At 39.8% G+C, this 17,818-nt stretch overlaps 1 pseudogene across 1 annotated transcript; it reads left to right on the top strand.

Moving 5' to 3' along the window:
• Positions 1-6,856: 6,856 nt before the first annotated feature.
• On the top strand, positions 6,857-15,585 carry LOC306642704 (SREBP regulating gene protein-like; annotated as a pseudogene). The gene has a single exon. The product of its transcript is annotated as an SREBP regulating gene protein-like (transcript).
• The last annotated feature ends 2,233 nt before the right edge of the window (positions 15,586-17,818 follow it).

Below are 17,818 nucleotides of genomic sequence, written 5' to 3'. Positions count from 1 at the left end.
TGAAAAGCAAGGAGTCTGTTAAAAACACTTCCAATATTTGTCAATATACTTTGCAAAATTTATTTGATTCTGATAAAGACATGTTTGGATGTCAAAAGTTTTGCTATAGCAGAAATCCAGTGTTTATTGGTAATATATTTTATTCTATATTTAGAGTACTTAATTCATTTCAAGAGATTTCTGATGTTACTTTTTATTGACCACTATTAAAATGTACCTGCCAGTCAAACTGTAAATGCAATTCTGTTAAAACTTTGGAACTGAAAGCCATTTTGCAGGGGAAGAGGTACTATTTAACAGTCATTATTCTAAGAATTTATTGCTTCCCATTTTGTATGCAAAACTATAAAAGTTCAGCTTTTGGTTTTTAAATTCACAGCTTCCAAAACTCAGCAGGCAATTTTATGTTAGAATCCTAATTTGGAGATGGAAAATTAAGATTGGTTCTTTTACATCACGCTCAAAATAAACTAAGTTTTTATATTTGAGTCATTTCCACAAATGCAATTTGTCAGTTAAATGGCAATATTTTTTAAAAGGAACAAAAAATTTAAAGTTTCCTTTTACAATGCAAGCAGACAAAACATAACAAACATAATACCAGTGATATACTAGTAAAACACACTGTCCAACAAAAGATGAAGAAACTACAAGGAGAAATAGAATGGAAAATAGACTACAGGGATGATATGGGTCTATTAATATGAACACTTCTTGAGTCTGACCTAAATAATTAATTGCTTCTGACATCAGTTTGCTTTCCCTTTGCTAAAGTACATTTTTTCTCAAAGTCAGCAATACCTTCTCTACCTGTCCTGTCTGGGAGACTGGAGATAAAGGTCTGTAAAAGAATGGAAAAAGCTAGAAAGATCAGAATGTTCAGAAAAAAAGAGGACTGATTTTTTAAAAAACAGTGACTAAACTCAGACTCATTTATCCATCTTAAGAATAACATGTTATATAAAGCCATCAAACCAAACCATCCTCACCCCTCCACCTCCACCCCCAGAGATCATTTCATTTTTAGGCAGATTTCTGCGTGCCTCTTAAGCCCCCCCAGATCCCACCAACATCCCAGCTTAAACCCTCCTCTCCCAAGATCCCAGTGTTACACAGTGAACCACTTTTCTATCCAAACAGAATAGATAAAAATACATTCAGAGCATCTGTTTCTTTTCTTTGAGGATCTGCTACATCTTTGTTTCTATCTATTGAGGTGTTGGGAATTAAACTGGTCACTTCCATCACTGGAAATGTGTGACTTTTGAACCAAGGTAATAAAATCTTTTATTTCTCATAAGCACCTAGATAAATCCACATTGATTTATAAAAGACCTATCTTAATTATATTCAGGGTGGTTTTTAAAAGATGAATGCTACTTCTGAAGTACTGCTTAGATTTTTTAAAATATAATAATCAGTTCTTTTCATCAATCATGATATTCAGAATTTTAAATCTTAAGTTTTTGCTTTATAGTAAATTATAATAAACTTGATAAAGAGATTAAGAAGCTTATACTTTTGCTCTCAAATAATTTGGGATGAATCTATGGAATTATATTTCTTGATAGATTCTAACTACTTGAAGTAATATAGAAATAAAAAATACATGATAACTTTTCCCATTTCAATGTGCCTGGAATAAAGCTCACAGCCATCTAAACATACTTAAAATATACAAAAATGGCTGGAAAATTACATGAAGTCAATATACTTTTCAACACTATTTATTAAAATATAATCAGGACTAAATGATCACAGTTTGACACAAAAATGTATTTCATCATTAAAATATTAGCAGATACCTTATGTACAGAAACACTTGATAAATGTATAACTTTGTGGTTTATTCCCATATTTAAAACATACCTTCTAAAGCACAAAAAGAAAAACTACTGTGGTTGAAGATATCAACTGGTTATATGTGTTAGAATAGAATCAGTGGATAAATAACAGAAGCATCACCAGTATTCTATTTAAATAGTACTGTTTCTATGAAATAATTTTTTTTAAGTTACAGGAATGTTATAACCATATTACCATCAAAAAATGTAAACTGCATTTTACTGCTCTTTATAGACAAGAAAAGCTATCCTAATAATATAGTTTTAATGATATTCTCTAACTTCATCCATTTACCAGTAAATGTCATAATTTCATTCTTTAAAGCTGAATAATATTGTATCATATATACCACATTTTCTTAATCCATTCATCTGTTGAAGGGCATCCATGTTGGGTCCATATTTTAGCTATTTGTAAGCAGGTAGAGGGGAATGAAGGGAAGGGAAGGAGTATGGGGGTAGGAAGGATAGTAGAGTAAAACAGATATTGTTACCTCATGTACATATATGACTGCATGACTGATGTGATCCTACAATATGCATAATGAGAAAAATGAGAAATTACACTCATGCATGAGCTATCAAAACGTATAAATGCATTCTACTGTCAGGTACAACAAAGTAGAATAAATAAAACTTTAAAAAATAGTTTTAATGGAGAATCAAAAAGTAAATACCTATGATACATTTATTACAGGCCTTTCATGAATTTTATAAAAACTATACATAGTTAATACTAAGAAGCAAAAGGAAAAAAAGGGGGATACCACAGATGGGAGGAGGTAAGTATCTAGAAATATGAAGATTCCAAACAAGTGGCCAATATATTTTTACAGATGATTACACAAAATTCACAAAATTATTCATTTACTTTAGAGCCATTATTAATGAATTATGTCACTGTTCCTTGGCATTTAAAATCTATAGCCAAGCTTTCTGATGGCAGTGTTTAATAATTCACATACATTTCAAATTATCATTTTAAGATTTTACAAACTGTAGCATAGTTTTTACACTGAATCTTTTACTATACTAAGTAGTATCTTCAACTATACTAAAAATATTTGGAGTCCTTTTTTTTTTTGTTCTAAAACAAAATTTTCTTTATTACTCTACTTTGTGTTTTCTTCTTTCAAAATTCAATATTTTAAAAACTTGTTACAGAACATACAAAATATACAGTTACTTAAAAGAGTCCTGAGTTTAAACTCTTTATTATCACTACAAACCTCTCCCCTTTGGGAAGTCAATGGGGATAGCCAGTTTGGATGAGGAGAAATACAGCACTATTTTTACTTTAGAAAGTACTCTGTGAATTGTTTTTACAGAAAACCTCAACTGTTGCTAACCCTCAGATTTTTTTTTAATCCATCACCTTGTATTTCCTTAATTCAAATGAGCATAAAATTGGGTCAAACTGATTCTTTATAAAATGCCAACAAGATTTCCAGATTTGTAAATTGATGCTAATGTATCAACCCTTTGCTGCTTTTGTAGTAATATTTACTTTAAACCAACCAAACATCTGAGCAGTGAATAGAAATATCAAATATAAGAATTCTCAAGATATTTCTGATGAAATTTCTAGTATAGTATTGAATGAGATATCAAGACACTTTATCTTTCTCAACTTTGGTTAATACAATAAAATAGCACCAAAATAATGTGAATTTGAGTGGCCTAGCCACAGATGTTCTGCTGACATTCAGCATAGTTTTTGAGGAAAGAGTCACTAAATTTCTAAAGTATAGGGTTTTATACAATACTGAAGTGTTAATGACTGTTTAAAGTAAATGTCTCCAATCCATGGATTTTCTGGGGTCATGAAAACATTTTTTAATAGGCAGGTGTGCTGATGTTTGATGAAGGTAGAAAGCCAACAGAGCACCAACTGCCATTTCAGATTCACGCAGGTCTGAAAGTAAACACTCTCTGGCTTCTGCAGACTCCATTCCCCGCCTCCCACTCCCGAGGCTGGACCATCCTTGGGTTTTGAGCTTGTTCCAGAAAGAATGGGTTTCTGCCTCGCTTCTGTCCCAGGACTTCAGAAGCAGAGCCAGGGTGATGAGTGCACAGAACAAGGAATCAGATCTGGATTGGAATCCCAACTCTGCTGACCGCAAATGTGGAATTTCAAGTAAATGAGCCTCAGTTTCCTAACCTGTAAAATGGTAAATGATAACCACCCATTAGGTTTACCACAAAGTTTAAAACAAAACCCAAACAATAGCAGTTTTTAGCATATTGCCACATGCTGTGCAGAGGGGCTTTATATGTTTTAACTCATTTGATCTCAGAAACACTGTGAGGCAGGTACTGTTCTAACTGTATAGTAGCCTCTGGGTGTATGTGGTCGAGTACAATCAGAAAGAATCCTTCCCTTCGTGGAACTTTCATTGTTGTGGGAGGTCAGGAGGTGTTAAGCATTACTGAGAAAAGAAAAATAGGAAAGGGAGGTGGAGAACAGGGGTCAGGGGTTGCATTTTTCAAAAGAATAATCAGGAAAGGCCTTTCTGAGAAGGTGATATTTGAGTATAAATCTGAAAAAAATTAAGGGAAGAAACCATGAAGGTGTGAAGGGAAAAGTCCAGTGCTAGACAGAGGGTAGCATGAGTGCAAAGGCCCTGGGGCAACCTGTCTGACTGGTTCAAGGTGCAGTATGGCTGGAATAGAAGTGGTGAGGATTAAGTAGATATGATCAGAGTCAGAGGGAGGCAGTTTAGAACCACATGGATCTCAGCTCTTTCTCTCATTGAGATGGAAAGTTCCCTGAGAAACCTGAGCAGAAGAGGAAATTGGCCAAAATGAAACCAGATGTGAAAAAGGACCCTCTGAATTCATTCACTACAGTTCCTCCTTTTGCTGTTTGTTACCACAAGCACAGTTGGCAACCTTTTGAGACTATTAAGTGGGACATTTCTTAGTGGGACATCTGGGCCTCCACTGGAGACACTGTCCTTGTTGATTTTAACAGTGAACTTTCTCCAGCTTGCCCAGCATCTGCATCCTGCATCCTTTCTCTTGAATGGTTCTGTCCTTTGCTGCATTTCTGCACTGAGTTGTCTCAATGGTGCTGCTTAACTGGCTGCATAGATAGCCGTGGTCTGCACTCACAATGCCTAATATGTTGCTATGATGAATTAGTTACTGGAACCAGGGTCTAAAAGAATTGCTGGGGCCAGGCAACCAAAGAAGGAATGGGGCAGAAGGATGAGGAAAGAGATGTTTGTAAATGGAGTCACTCCATCTGTGGGGCATCCTAAGGATGTTGGTGTCACAGGCAACCAGAAAACATATTAGCATTTATAAACTCAGATGAGAGGAGTGGCATTGAAAGTTCTGAACCTCAGATCTAGGGGCAGATCCTGGAGTTCATGGTTCTCCTGAAATCACAACCAAATGTGTATCTGTGGGCGTTTTTCTGGGGTGAGATAATAGCCTCCATGTGGCTTATTTCTTGAATGATTTTATCAAAATTATATGCCATATTTGTAGCATTAGATATGCTCAAAGGTTAACCTTTGTGCAAACTTGTGGAAAAAAATACATGCATTCAAAACAGTTTAGGGGCTGGGGTTGTAACTCAGTGGTAGAGTTCTTGGAATTTTAGTGCACAAACTTGCTTTGATCTACACTCTGGAAGTATGTGCACAAACTTGCCATGAGCTTGTGTTTGGGACCACCTGAAGAGTTATGGAACCACAGGTAGTGTCCTCTAATTCCTCCCTTCAAAAAAATTATGTTTCCCATCATTGAAATATTTCTTCCTGATAAAGAATACACTGCGCCATGAAAATAACTATCAAATCATAGATTATTATACCTTCAGTTTCCAAAGTTATTTTTAAATTAAAAAGTATTTTTGATTGTTATGTCTTATTTATAAATATTAAGGGGGTACAGTAGGATAATTCAATACATGTACACACATGCAATGATCAAATCCAGCCTCCTTTACCTTCCCCACCACATTCCAATGTCTAGTAAACAGAGAGTGTATTTCTTTAAAAAAAAAAACTTATCCTTTGGATTTAGAGTAACTCTCTCAATGTCACAGAGTCACTGTCCTCACAGACAATAATTACCTGATTGAACTCAGACTAGTTTTTCACCAATATTTGCTTTCTTTTTCTCCTAGCAGATATGCTTCACAACTAGAGGGAAAATTTAAGACATTTAAGCCTTAACAGGTTTTTTGTTGCTTTGTCCATCATCTGTGGGAAGTGCTCAAAGGACAGAAGGATCAGGGTCTGTCTTCTCTCCCCAACTGCCTTATGTTGGGGCTCCTCAAGGATCAGACAGTCTGAAACCATCTTCTCTTTTCTTCCCAGATGATTGTTTAAGCTCCCCTAAAGGATTATCTTTATGCTGCTGTCTCCCAAACGCATGTCTTCACTGAGATCTTTCCACTGAGAAATAAATCAACAGGTCCAACTTCTATAGAGATACCATCCTAGACCACTGTGCTTGTGTTTTAGTCAGATTTTTGCTGCTGTGACTAAAAAAACCCTGACAAGAACAATTTTAAAGGAGGAAAAGTTTATTGGGGGCTCACTGTTTCAGAGGTATCAATCCACAGAAATCCAGCTCCATTCCTCAGAGTTTCAGGTAAGACAGAACATTATGGCAGAAGAGTGTGCTAAAGGGACATACTCATGGATTTCCAGAGGCAGATGAGATTTCCCTGATCTCCCATAACCCATTTGACTATTTTATAGATAAAAGCTCTTTATAATGTCCACTTGGGCAGATCCCATTATAAGCCCCTTTTCAGCTTTCCCTGTGCCCTACACAGGAAAGGACTCTTGCTCTCTTTATATTTTTCTAGCATTTTATTATTTGTGGGAAGAGTAGGTGTGACTCACTGGATAAAAAGCTTGAAAAAGAGACCACAACTTGTTTTGTTGTCTGTGCCTCTGGACTCTCAGCAACTCCTCAGTCCCCTCCTCTTCATGTGGAGTAGGAATCCCAGCTCCCAGCACATTTGGGATCTGGGTGGATGTTCTGTGTGAGGCAGCAGAGTCCACTTGAGGTGACCAGGATGGAATGGACTACAGGGGAAGGCTCCACAGAGGGAAGGTATTCTATGGAGCTCAAGCTACTGAGCTCCAGATGTTACTTACCTGGCCACAAGTCTCAGGAGGGGAGTATCAGTTTGTTCAGCATTATGTCCCTGTGCCTCACATACCCTTGGTACACAGCAGTATTCATAAGTGGGAGGAAGGTGTTGCTGGACCCTAAGAGATTGAGAGTTAGGGAAGTTTCAGTGGGGAACAGGCCAGCTGGCAGTGCTGACAGAGGCATCTGAGTTTCAGATCCTGGAACTGTGAAGGACATCTGAAGATTCATCTAAGCCTCTATCCTTCCCTCTGTGCAAGGAAAAGATGAAGAAATAGCCAGCAAGATTTAGGATCTTGTCAAGTGATGGCCAAGAGCTTGCTGACAGTGAAGTCGCCTGGCCTGCAGTGCAAGTCCACCATACTCAGTGTATGTGGCTTTTAAATGCTAGACTTTGGTCCCCACCTTACAACTGAAGGGACAGAAATTTGCAGACAAGAGACTTGTATGAGGTCCCATATTTGGTTCAGAGTCATTTCTGTGCAGCTCATCTTGTGAGAGTCAGTTGTGGGCATCCTCATTAAAGAGGTCTGGGATGCCCCATGGATTTAATGAGATATCAGAATCTCATTTTGTATCTGCAGGACTGTAATTAAGAAATCTCAAAAGAGTTATCCTTCATTCTTGTCTTCCAAGCTGTTGGAGAAGGTGTTGGTGCTTCTTGTCATCCTTTATCAGCTTTGAGTAAAACATTAGATTGAGTGTGTGGGCTTGTTAGAAAGACACTGTCAGGAACCTTTTCTTCTGCTGGCTGGTGTGCCATGACTGGCTCACTCTGAACTTTTCTCAAGAGGGTGTAGAAGGGCACCTTTGCTTTCAGGGTCAAGGGTCAAGGACATGGCCATTCTGAGGGTAAAATCCAGGGCATCTTGGCAAGTGGTCCTGGTACTGTAGAGGACTGGGGTTCCTGGGATGGACCTGGTCAGCATACAGCAGAGAGAGAAATGAGACTGGGCACTGTGATTTAGCTCTACATCCTCTCTGATATTGGCCTGATGGGGCCATTACAGGAGGGTTCTGCCTCTTTCTGGCTGAAGAGTCATTGGTGACTGTATATTTTCAAACCTGTTTCCTTTTCTGAAAAATAAAGGCACTCATGTTACGTACTGGCTGGGATTGTCATAATATGATATGGGGTGAAACAGGTGGAGCTGTAGGCAGCCTGCCTGGAAAAACTCAGCAATACTCTATTATGATGTGGCTTATGATGACACACTGTGTGGCACCTGTTGCCAAAAGGCTTTTAGTCTAGCTGAGGACTACAGTGTGGAGGGTTTGATTTAGCTTCAAAGGAAGCTGTGACTATGGGATCTTGTTTTGGACGGACCGAAGTGGCCCCCAAAATGGAGTGTGAGGAGGATCTCCTGTGGGGTGTGGAAAAGTTCCGCCTGCCTACCAATCCACTTGAAGGGGAACACCCTTGGTGGTCTGGTATGAATGGGTACAACATTCCCCGAAAGAGAGACAACCGGCTGGCCTCCAAATTCTGGAAGAGAGAACTTGGCAGAGGCAAGTCCCTCTTTCCCATTCTGTTTTTCCCATTCATAACTACTCTTCTCCTACCTTCTAATATTTTGGATTTTATTGGCAACTGTCCTTGTAAATGACATCCCTATTTAATCTATATGATGTCACATCCCATGCCATCCTGATTCTGTTCAGCTTGCAATGTGTCCACCCAGGCCTGCACATCCTTGTACCACTGTAGTGCTGGGCCACAAAGTGAAATGTGCTTTACCCAGGGCACAGTCCCTTGCCTTCCCTGGAACACAAGATAATATATCTGTGGGGATAGAAGTCAGGAGCAAAATAGCTATGTGGTCATAGGGCCCATGTGGGCTTACTGACCTAACTGCCATCTGAATGGTGATAGGAAGACTGTCTCCTGTTTTCCACCAATGCTTACAGTGAGGCCTACGTGTTCACCTATATTCCACACTAGGCATTTCCCACACTCCAGGGTTTGCCAGTCTCTAGGGACAAAGAGCTACCTAAGTCCTAAAATTGCAAGTTAATATTCTTTCCCGAACCTCCTGCAAGACCTGTTTCTCCTGTAGATACATAGGACATACTAGAAGATTCCAGATATTGATCCTTGGTCAGTTTTAGACAATGTCAACTGGGGGACAGTATTCAGTCTCTGAACTGTCCAAGGTGTCATGTTCACAATAGAGATCCTTAATGTTTGATGTAATAATGGGTGTGCATGCACATTGATAGAAGTGAACACACGATGTCACCTTCAATGGGTTGAAAATATGCTGGCTTTGGCATTCAAAAGAAGGCTGCTAAAGGACAGAGTCAGAGTTCAGGCTCAGCCCCTGTGTTCTGATGAACTGTTGAACTGCCAGCCTTGCTGAGGAGTCCCTGCTGGGCCACACCTGGGTTGGAGTGGGTCTGTGGAGGAAATAACTTCTGACTGGGTCCCAGAGCTGTCCCACACTTTAGTAAGCAACTGGAAATCACCAGACTTTGGAAAATTATTCCAGAACAATTACCTTCAGAGGTCTGTGGATGTTTGGCTGGATTCTGGCTCCCACAGGAGGGTGTCATCAAGGCATGTCCAGAACTCTGGCCTCAGGGATAGCTCTTGGGTGCTGTAGGCCCCCTCTTATCCCTTACCCTTCTCCTGCAGAAACTGTTTGTCCCTTTTCAAGGTGTCACCATTGGTATCTTTGCCTTCTTGTCAGACCTCCCCACAGTTCTCATCCTCACCTGGCCTACTCATCTCAGGGTAAGAGAGACTCAGGTGTGGCACAGTCCATGCCACCAAGAGGACTATGCCCTTTTATGCAAAAGCAAGTGCATAAATAGAAAATCCCAGATGATCAGCTGGGCAGAGACTGTTAGAAAAGTCATAATTGACAAGAGGTTGGCTGAGAGTTTGAAGACAGAGGACAAGGAGAATATGATAGATCCCTTTTATGACCCACTTCCTGTGTGTGCTCCAGTGTTCACTGCCTTGGACACTTGCACATCAGTCAAAGGAAGATTTTCAACCATTAACCATTAACACATTCTCAATTATCATTTTATTGTTTATCATTAAGATGAGCTAGTTTCTCCTTTCATGGTGCAAACAAGTAGTCAAAGCTTATGCCTCTCCTGATAAAGCTAAGAGTCTGAGCTCTGCCATTGAGACTCTTCTATCCGGAACCATTTGTGTTGCCTTCAACTGCAGTCCAGCCACTGTAGCTGCAGGATTATGACAGACTCTAACTATTCTATGCCACTCATGCTTCATCAGTGGAACTGCTGCTATCCCTACTAGGTAGTGGGTGGCAATATCTCGAGGTATGAGACACTTAGCTTGAGGCCTGGTACATTGTAGGTGCCCAAAAAGGGGGAAATAGTGTTTATTGCAGTGATTTGGAAATAATAACTCAGTATGTGATGACCAACAAGCAGGAAGATTTATGTAGATGTCACCCAGTCTGAGAAGCTGTCCCTGGCCCCCTGGTCTGTGTGAGAGGTCATCCAGGGCATTCCTCAGTTCTGTATTTTGCTGATCCACTTCCCTGCTTGACTCATGGGTATTTTTCTGCTTAGTACTTGGCCTTGGATACACAGGGAAGCTCTGTTTTACTGACCTGTATGTTCTTGTTGGTGATAAAGACAGGGAGACACATCAGCTAACAACAAAAGGCATTGTTCAACTGTGACCTAAGGGTAAGCAGGAAGGACCTAGTTGGCTTAGGGGCCTTTGTTGTGGTGAGAGTGAAGATGAGAATTTCTGATTCACCAGAAATTTTACCTCATTCAGGCCAAATGGGTTGACTCAGAAGAGCACGAACATATAAGCAAGGCTTTAATGGACTTTGGGGGGGAGGGGTGGACGATACATTAAGGAGGAAGGGAACAGCACTGATTGAGAGAAACAGAATGAGACTTGCAGTGAGTGGTTGGTTGGAAGGGCTGGCATTTTCATGGTAATGCTTTAAAGGAGTTTCCTTCATGAGGAAGGCACTTGTGATATCTCCTGGGCCATCCTAAGCCCAGTTGATCAACACCTATTTATGGATGATCTGATGAAGATTGGAAGGGTATAAAATGGCATATTCCATGCATTGTTAAGGTAGAAGAGTAATAAAAGATTTATAGTAACATTATAAAATAAGGCTTTAGAGTTTATCTGCCATTTTGTTCCCCATTCTGGTTTCTTACATTCTCATTCCCCCTGAGAGATTTTATCCATTCTAGTAAGGGGAAAACTTGAGAGTTAATGGGTTAAGGAGACATACAAGGAAGCTACATGTTGCCTGTTTTACATGAAATGGCTCATTGTGACACCTTCATCTTTCTTGCTGTTTGACAACAGTAGGATTTCTCCTGTCAATTCTGATATTATCTTTCACAGTAATAGGTTCAGGAGTATTACACTTTCTTCCTCCCAGTGGTTTCTCACTGCTTTGTTCTACGTAGGCTAAGTAGATGTCTCCTTTGAAATCCTACCAATTTATGAGATATTTGTTTTTGTTCCCAAGTTTGTGAACAATCTCTGCATTTACAATACCCATGCCAGTTATATGAGTGAACAAAGGTCAATACCCTTTGGAAACCAATCAATTATGTTTATCCATAGCACCATTGAGATTACAACAAGTACCCACTACTTCTGGTTGAAGCATGTTGGTTCCACTCCTTTTATTCATGCTGAGATGTTGCCAGGTTTTTCCTCTCTATCATAGTTTTATGCACCAAAAAAGTATTTGTAATCTTACCATTTTACAAAGACAATTTCATTATTTGCATCAAATCTAATGATATGCCTTTGTATTATCATCATTATTGTCATTTCAGATAATACCTGTGTGGCCTCTTTTGTCGCTTATGTACAAAATCATCCCCAAAAGTACTATCTGGAAGGTATGTAAACAAGTCATAACCAGTGAACAGTGGATTCTCTACCACTTAAAGCATTTGGAGTACTACCTTACCATGCTAAAGATCACTGTGAGAAATTTCTTGGGTGCTTTAGCCACAACCGAACACAATGGGCAACATGTTAGACATTGCCAGGCAGCAGTGTGACACACTCCACATTTCTAAGCAATATACATAGTCCCCATGACCTGTTTAGAGGACAGTTATTTTCAAACATCAATAATTTGAAATATAGCACATTCCTAGATATAAAATGACAAACTACTTAAAGAAAATACTTTTGTGAATGCATTTCTTATATTACATCCCTCTTACGTACATACTGGTGTTCCACTGAACATTTAGTAAAAGTGACTTTTGCAGTAGTTTGTCGTTTTCACAATGAATTTTTAAATATTTCAAATGATCTCATCACCAATTACCTTTCTCAAAAGAATAACACTCTACAAATATAATATTTACTTCAAAAGTAACCATAAGTAGTCAATTAGTTGCTCAGTTTAATGTATAAGACACCTCTAAAAACTAATACATAGGACAACTGACATACTGGGCTAATATGAACCACTACTTATCTTGAGGAGTTTACCCCAGGGCAACTGGTGGAGTTTAAGTGTGCACAAACTCCTCCCTGCTCAGATCATAAGAAATTGAATGCCCTTCTATTTTCACAGTATTAGTTACCTCAAGGTAGGTTAAGCTGTTTTTTATGATGGTTTAGATATTAGATATTCCCCAAAAGTTCATATGTGAGACAATGCAAGAAAATTTATAGGTGACATGATTTGGTTATAAGATAATCAAGGATTTATTCCATTTCTGGGGATGAACTTGGCTAACTGTAGGCAGGTAGGGTATGGCTCGAGGCGGTGGTTCATTGGGGGTGTGCCTTGACAAGTGGAGCTCTTTCTGCTTCCTGGTTGTCATGGTCTGAGCTGCTTTCCTCCATCACATCTTTCCACCCTGATGTTCTGCCTCTCCTTAGACCCTGAGTTAATATAGGAGGCTGTCTATGAACTGAGACCTCTAAAACCATCAGCATCAAGTATACTTGATGATCCTACTCTAAAATTGTTCTTGTCAGTTCTTTTGGTCACAGTGATGGAAAATCTTACTAAAACACTAATCCAGGAAACAAAAGATGTGACTGCACCTATTACTCCTATGGGAATTCATCCTCTAGCATGTTTATGCCGATGTGTCCTGAGGTCATTGTTTTTCTAAAAGATTGTCATTTATTCAGGGACAACACATGTCAAAAGAGAAACCAGTCCCCTCCAAAGTGTTTTGGTTATAAATGCACTCCCAATTTAATGCACTGTCTTAAGCCCTGTCTATGTATCTGGGAAGAACCCCAAACATTTGTACCTTGGATAGAAGTCAAAGCCCTGCAAGACGCTGGGAAACAAAGAGCAATTTGGTGATAGAAGACCCAGAAGGTATGTTTAGCTCTTAATATCTTTCTTTCCTTCTGAATAGCAGCAGGAAGTAATAGAAACCCATATGAGGAATCTGTATGGATGTTTTTTCTTGTTTTAACTGTAAGGTCTGAATAAAAATGATGAATTTTGCTTTGGGACACAAGTGTGAGTGGGGAGGACATTTGCTTCTATGATATTATCACAGTAACTATTGAATTCCCTGCTTTTATGGCATCATTTTTATAAAACTGTTTCCACCTGTGAATTGTTTAGCCACAGGGTTATCTATAGGCACATCATTTCGTTTTAACAGGCTATAAGTTTGTTCAATAATGTTCACACATTGGTATTTTAGAGGGGCTCAGTTCAGGAATAAAGTAGCTCAATTTAAAGTTTGACATCCTTACAAATGTTTGATGTCAGCAGTGTCTAACAGTGATGATTACGAACCAGTGATGATTCTTGACTTCTAAAATTGTCTGGACTTGTTGGGAGGACCTGGACCTCCACATACTGTTCCAAGGTTAATTGGGAGGTCTGTTTAGCTACCAAAGGAATCATGGTCATTGTTTTTAAACAGTTTGGTAACCCCTAACTCATAGAATCTAGCTGTTTGGAGAAATGAGTTACTACTCTTGGGATGGCCCCCACATTTGGGGTTTAGATCCCTAAAGGTAAATGCAGTCTTTTGCATATGACTTTAAATTTACCCATATGATAGCATGTTTGTCTTTGGGTATACTTTCCTTTTGGACATTCAAGGCTGAGGAGATGGTGCATTTCTACTGTGAAGGTCAGTCAAGGTTCTTCAGGGGTTACTTTTTAGAGTTTTCAATTACAAGTGATTAAGATTTTAATTCTTAATAATCATATATTTGAATGAACACCCAGGAAGGAGACTTTTTTACTTTTTCCACATATAAATTTTTTACTGCTTTTTACATAAAATAATTTATAAAAACACATTTAAGAGACCAAAATATATTGACTTATATAGACTGTAAGAAGGCAAGAATACTTGAATTTATAATTAGCAATGAATGTTTCAATATTTTAACTTACAAACTGGGCTGTGGACTGCAAAGCCAGCTTTGCAGCAAGTGGTGGGGCTGCTGGGCATGAAGTGGCCATGCTACTGGGTCTCAGCCTCTGGTGTTGCTCCACTCTCTGGCTGCAGCACACCCATCTCAACCAGGATGGTAAACCTGGCTGCCATGGTGTGGCACTGCCTCCTGGAGAAGAGGACCATGCTGGTCCTGGTCTTCAGGCTCTGGCTAGTCTACATCCTTAGCAGCACCTTGAAGCAGGAGGAGAGAACAGTGAGAGATAGAAATCTCCTCCAGGCTCAGGACCACAATCAATCCATTCCATGGAAAGTACAATTTAACTTGGGCAATAGCAGCCAGTCAAGCATTCAGTGCCAGAATTCCTTTCAAGGGAAGCAGCTCATCATGGATGATCTAGGGTTTGTCTGTGAAAGGAAGAATCTACTGACTAATGGCTGCTGTAATCTGAAGCATCCCCAGCACAAAGGAGTATTGGTGCAATAGCTTCCTGGCCAATGGCTGCTGCAGCACCTACGAGTAATGCATGTCCTGGGCCAGCAGCCCAACAAGAACTCTTCCAGAAGCACTCCTCAACAGGGCAGTTGTGGCATTCCAGAACCTCTTCAAGGCTGTGGAAGATCACTTCCAATTGTGCTTGGCTAAGTGCACGAACTCTTCCCAGAGTGTACAGCATGAGAACACCTAATGGGACCTCATAGCCAAGTACTACTAGGGAGAAAGCCCACTCAAGCTCTTCCCCATGTAATGGCCTGCTGCAGGCTAAGCACTGAGACACTGCCAGAGGGTCCAGGCCAGTCCTGGACAAGGTGCTGTGGGGACACTTTGCCTGTGACCACTTCCATGCTGTCCACCGGCTTCACCCACAACCTGGACTGCAACTGGTGAAACTCTGCTATAAAGTGGACTGGAACTTCTGGCTGAGCCCAGGCAGGAAAGAACTGCAGGCTGAGCTGGGAGTGGTGGTGTTGTCCCTGGGAGACTTAGTCTTGTCATGCACACAGGGACCAGGAACTGGTGTTTGTTAGGCGCAATATGCTCACTGCTATTTTGATCTGTGCTCTTCCATGTAAAATGAATTTTTAGGATCCTTTGCAATAGTAGGAAAAACATAATGTATGTAGGAAAATGCCTTACCATTCTAGTTGAGTATATTGAAGGAAATTTTTGAAAATATATTTTAACTTACAAATGACTCAGTTGTTTTACCTCTCGTGTAGTTTTCAGAGTTTTAACTATATGATAAGTACTTTTACAAATATTTATCTTACTTACATTTAATGTATTTTTAATAGTTGATTGTAGATTACCCATGGAAATCAAGATATCAGTCATTTTCAGTTACTTCATTGTCAGAGAATACAGGTAGAGTCATCATACGTGAAATACAGAAAACAATAGACATTGCATTCCTCAAACACCCAACAAAGAAAAACATAGCTTTGGTTGGCCAGTCACCCAGGTAAAAATGTGTGCTAAAAATTCTGAAAACACGTTTGAGTATAAGTAGAGATTCACAAGAGAGAAAATTACCAAAACACGTAGGTGCTCCCTGTAATTGCAAGTGGAGGATTATTTTAAAATTATAAGAAATGCTTTAAAGTAGGCATGTCAGTCATCCGCCATAGCACACATGATGTGTGCTAACAATCTGGGTTCCTGGACCCCTGTGGACATTTGGACCCTGTCACTTCATGGAGGAATTATTTTCCAGGGAAGTACAAGAGAGGCCCAGGTCTTCTCGAGTAGGGACAATCAGTCTTCCCATTGCCAGTGTGACCATTGGAGTCTGGCATATTTTTGTAATCTTTTATGTATCCTGAGGGCAATTATGACCTCCAAATAAAGGCCTTATGTCCATTTTTTTTGCTTTTGCAGTAGAGATCTAGTTGTGAATGATATTGAAACAAGGAAATCATCCCTCTTGACCATCAAGCACATATAGAGGCCAAGCAGTGGTGCAGAAAAAATATTTTTCTTTATATCATCTAGTTTGAATTTTTTCTAATTATAAAATACATTCCCTAAAAGGGACTCTTTTGATTTGCTGTCAGTGTTCTCTGTATCTAATTCCACCATAAATTTTGTGTTCCATAATGAGTGGTGCTGGGGAGGGGCGTCAAACCCTGGAACAAGTGTCCATATAAAGAGAGTGGTAATATTCATTCTATGGACTCTGATTATGGAAAAGAGCAGCCTGCTATACCAGAGGCTGGGCCCCAGAGGGATCTATTCAGGGTGTCAGGTTTGAAAGAAATCAATCAAGTTTCCCCCCTGGACATTAAAACAGTGATTTTACAGTAGCTTACTTTTAGAGGCAACTTTAAAAATTATATTTTGTTCAAATGAATCTATGAGTTAAATTGTAACTAGGATGGTTTGAGATAATGGATCTATCAAGTAAACCTGCATTACCTTATTGAAAGTAGCAGGGGGCAGGGGGAAAGAGGTGGAGAGCTGCTAACAGCCTCCACAATTAACCCTGTGATTATAGCCTAAGAGTTATTCATAAACTGTTTACAAGAAATGCTGAATTAAATATGCCAAAAAAAAATATCAGCTTACATATGCAGGGCCAGAAAGAAAGGTATGAGATAAAATGGATGAGCCTATTGGAGTAACGTGCCTGGATGGCACACCCCAAGTACAAGGAAAAAACGAAAAACACCAGTTACAGCATATGGGCTCCAACTAAGTACTCCTGATCCAGTGGTTCAGCTACAGGAATTCTCCCAATTTCCCAGATGCTGGAATCACAGCAGTAGAGCTACTGGAAATTGCTGCTAGCGAGTTACGGGAGTTTCTCTCAACTCCCCAGAAGCCAGAACCAGGGTCAGGCATCCCTGGATAGCTGTTGATGAGATGAGAGCTCTCACACATGAAGCAGGTTTTGGTGACCCAACTACAGAAATTTCTTTCAGTTCTCCAGAAGCTGGAGCCACTGTTAGTGGGCTATGGTGGTTTCAACTTTCAGAAGCCAGAACTGACTTTCTGACACCTGAGCCATGGATGCTACTTTCAACTCCCCAGAAACTGGAGACAAATTTCAGTCTCCTTTCATGTCTCTAAAGCACAGGAAGAGCCAGGTGGACCAGAACCAGAAAGGAGAAAGAAAAGATGAGCATATTCCAAGGAAGAAAGAACCCAAGAGCTTATATGGTGAAGAGTTTGACTCCATCAGGTGTCAAGGACATCAACCATCACCCTACTGCCATGTGAATCTGCATGGTTCAGAAATTTCCCAGCAACTGTTAAGGGAACAAGCTGGTGAACTGGGCTTCTGCCTTTTTTCCTTGTCAGTGTGGAGGTTAAGCGAGTGAGAAGAGCAAAAGAATAGGATGTGTTGCCAGAAGTGAGTGTAAAACTAGTGTGGTTTGGGTAGAGCAGAAGCTTATCCTGTCTTAGTGAGTCTGAAAGAGGCTTCCTGGCCTGGTCTGTCCTGCTGGCCACCTCACTGGTAGAGCTCCCTCCCACACTCCCAGGAACT

This window comes from Sciurus vulgaris (assembly GCF_902686455.1).
Source record: "Sciurus vulgaris genome assembly, chromosome: 13".
Taxonomy (NCBI): domain Eukaryota; kingdom Metazoa; phylum Chordata; class Mammalia; order Rodentia; family Sciuridae; genus Sciurus; species Sciurus vulgaris.
The sequence above is the reverse complement of the archived record's forward strand: the minus strand, read 5'-3'. Positions and strand labels throughout refer to the sequence as shown.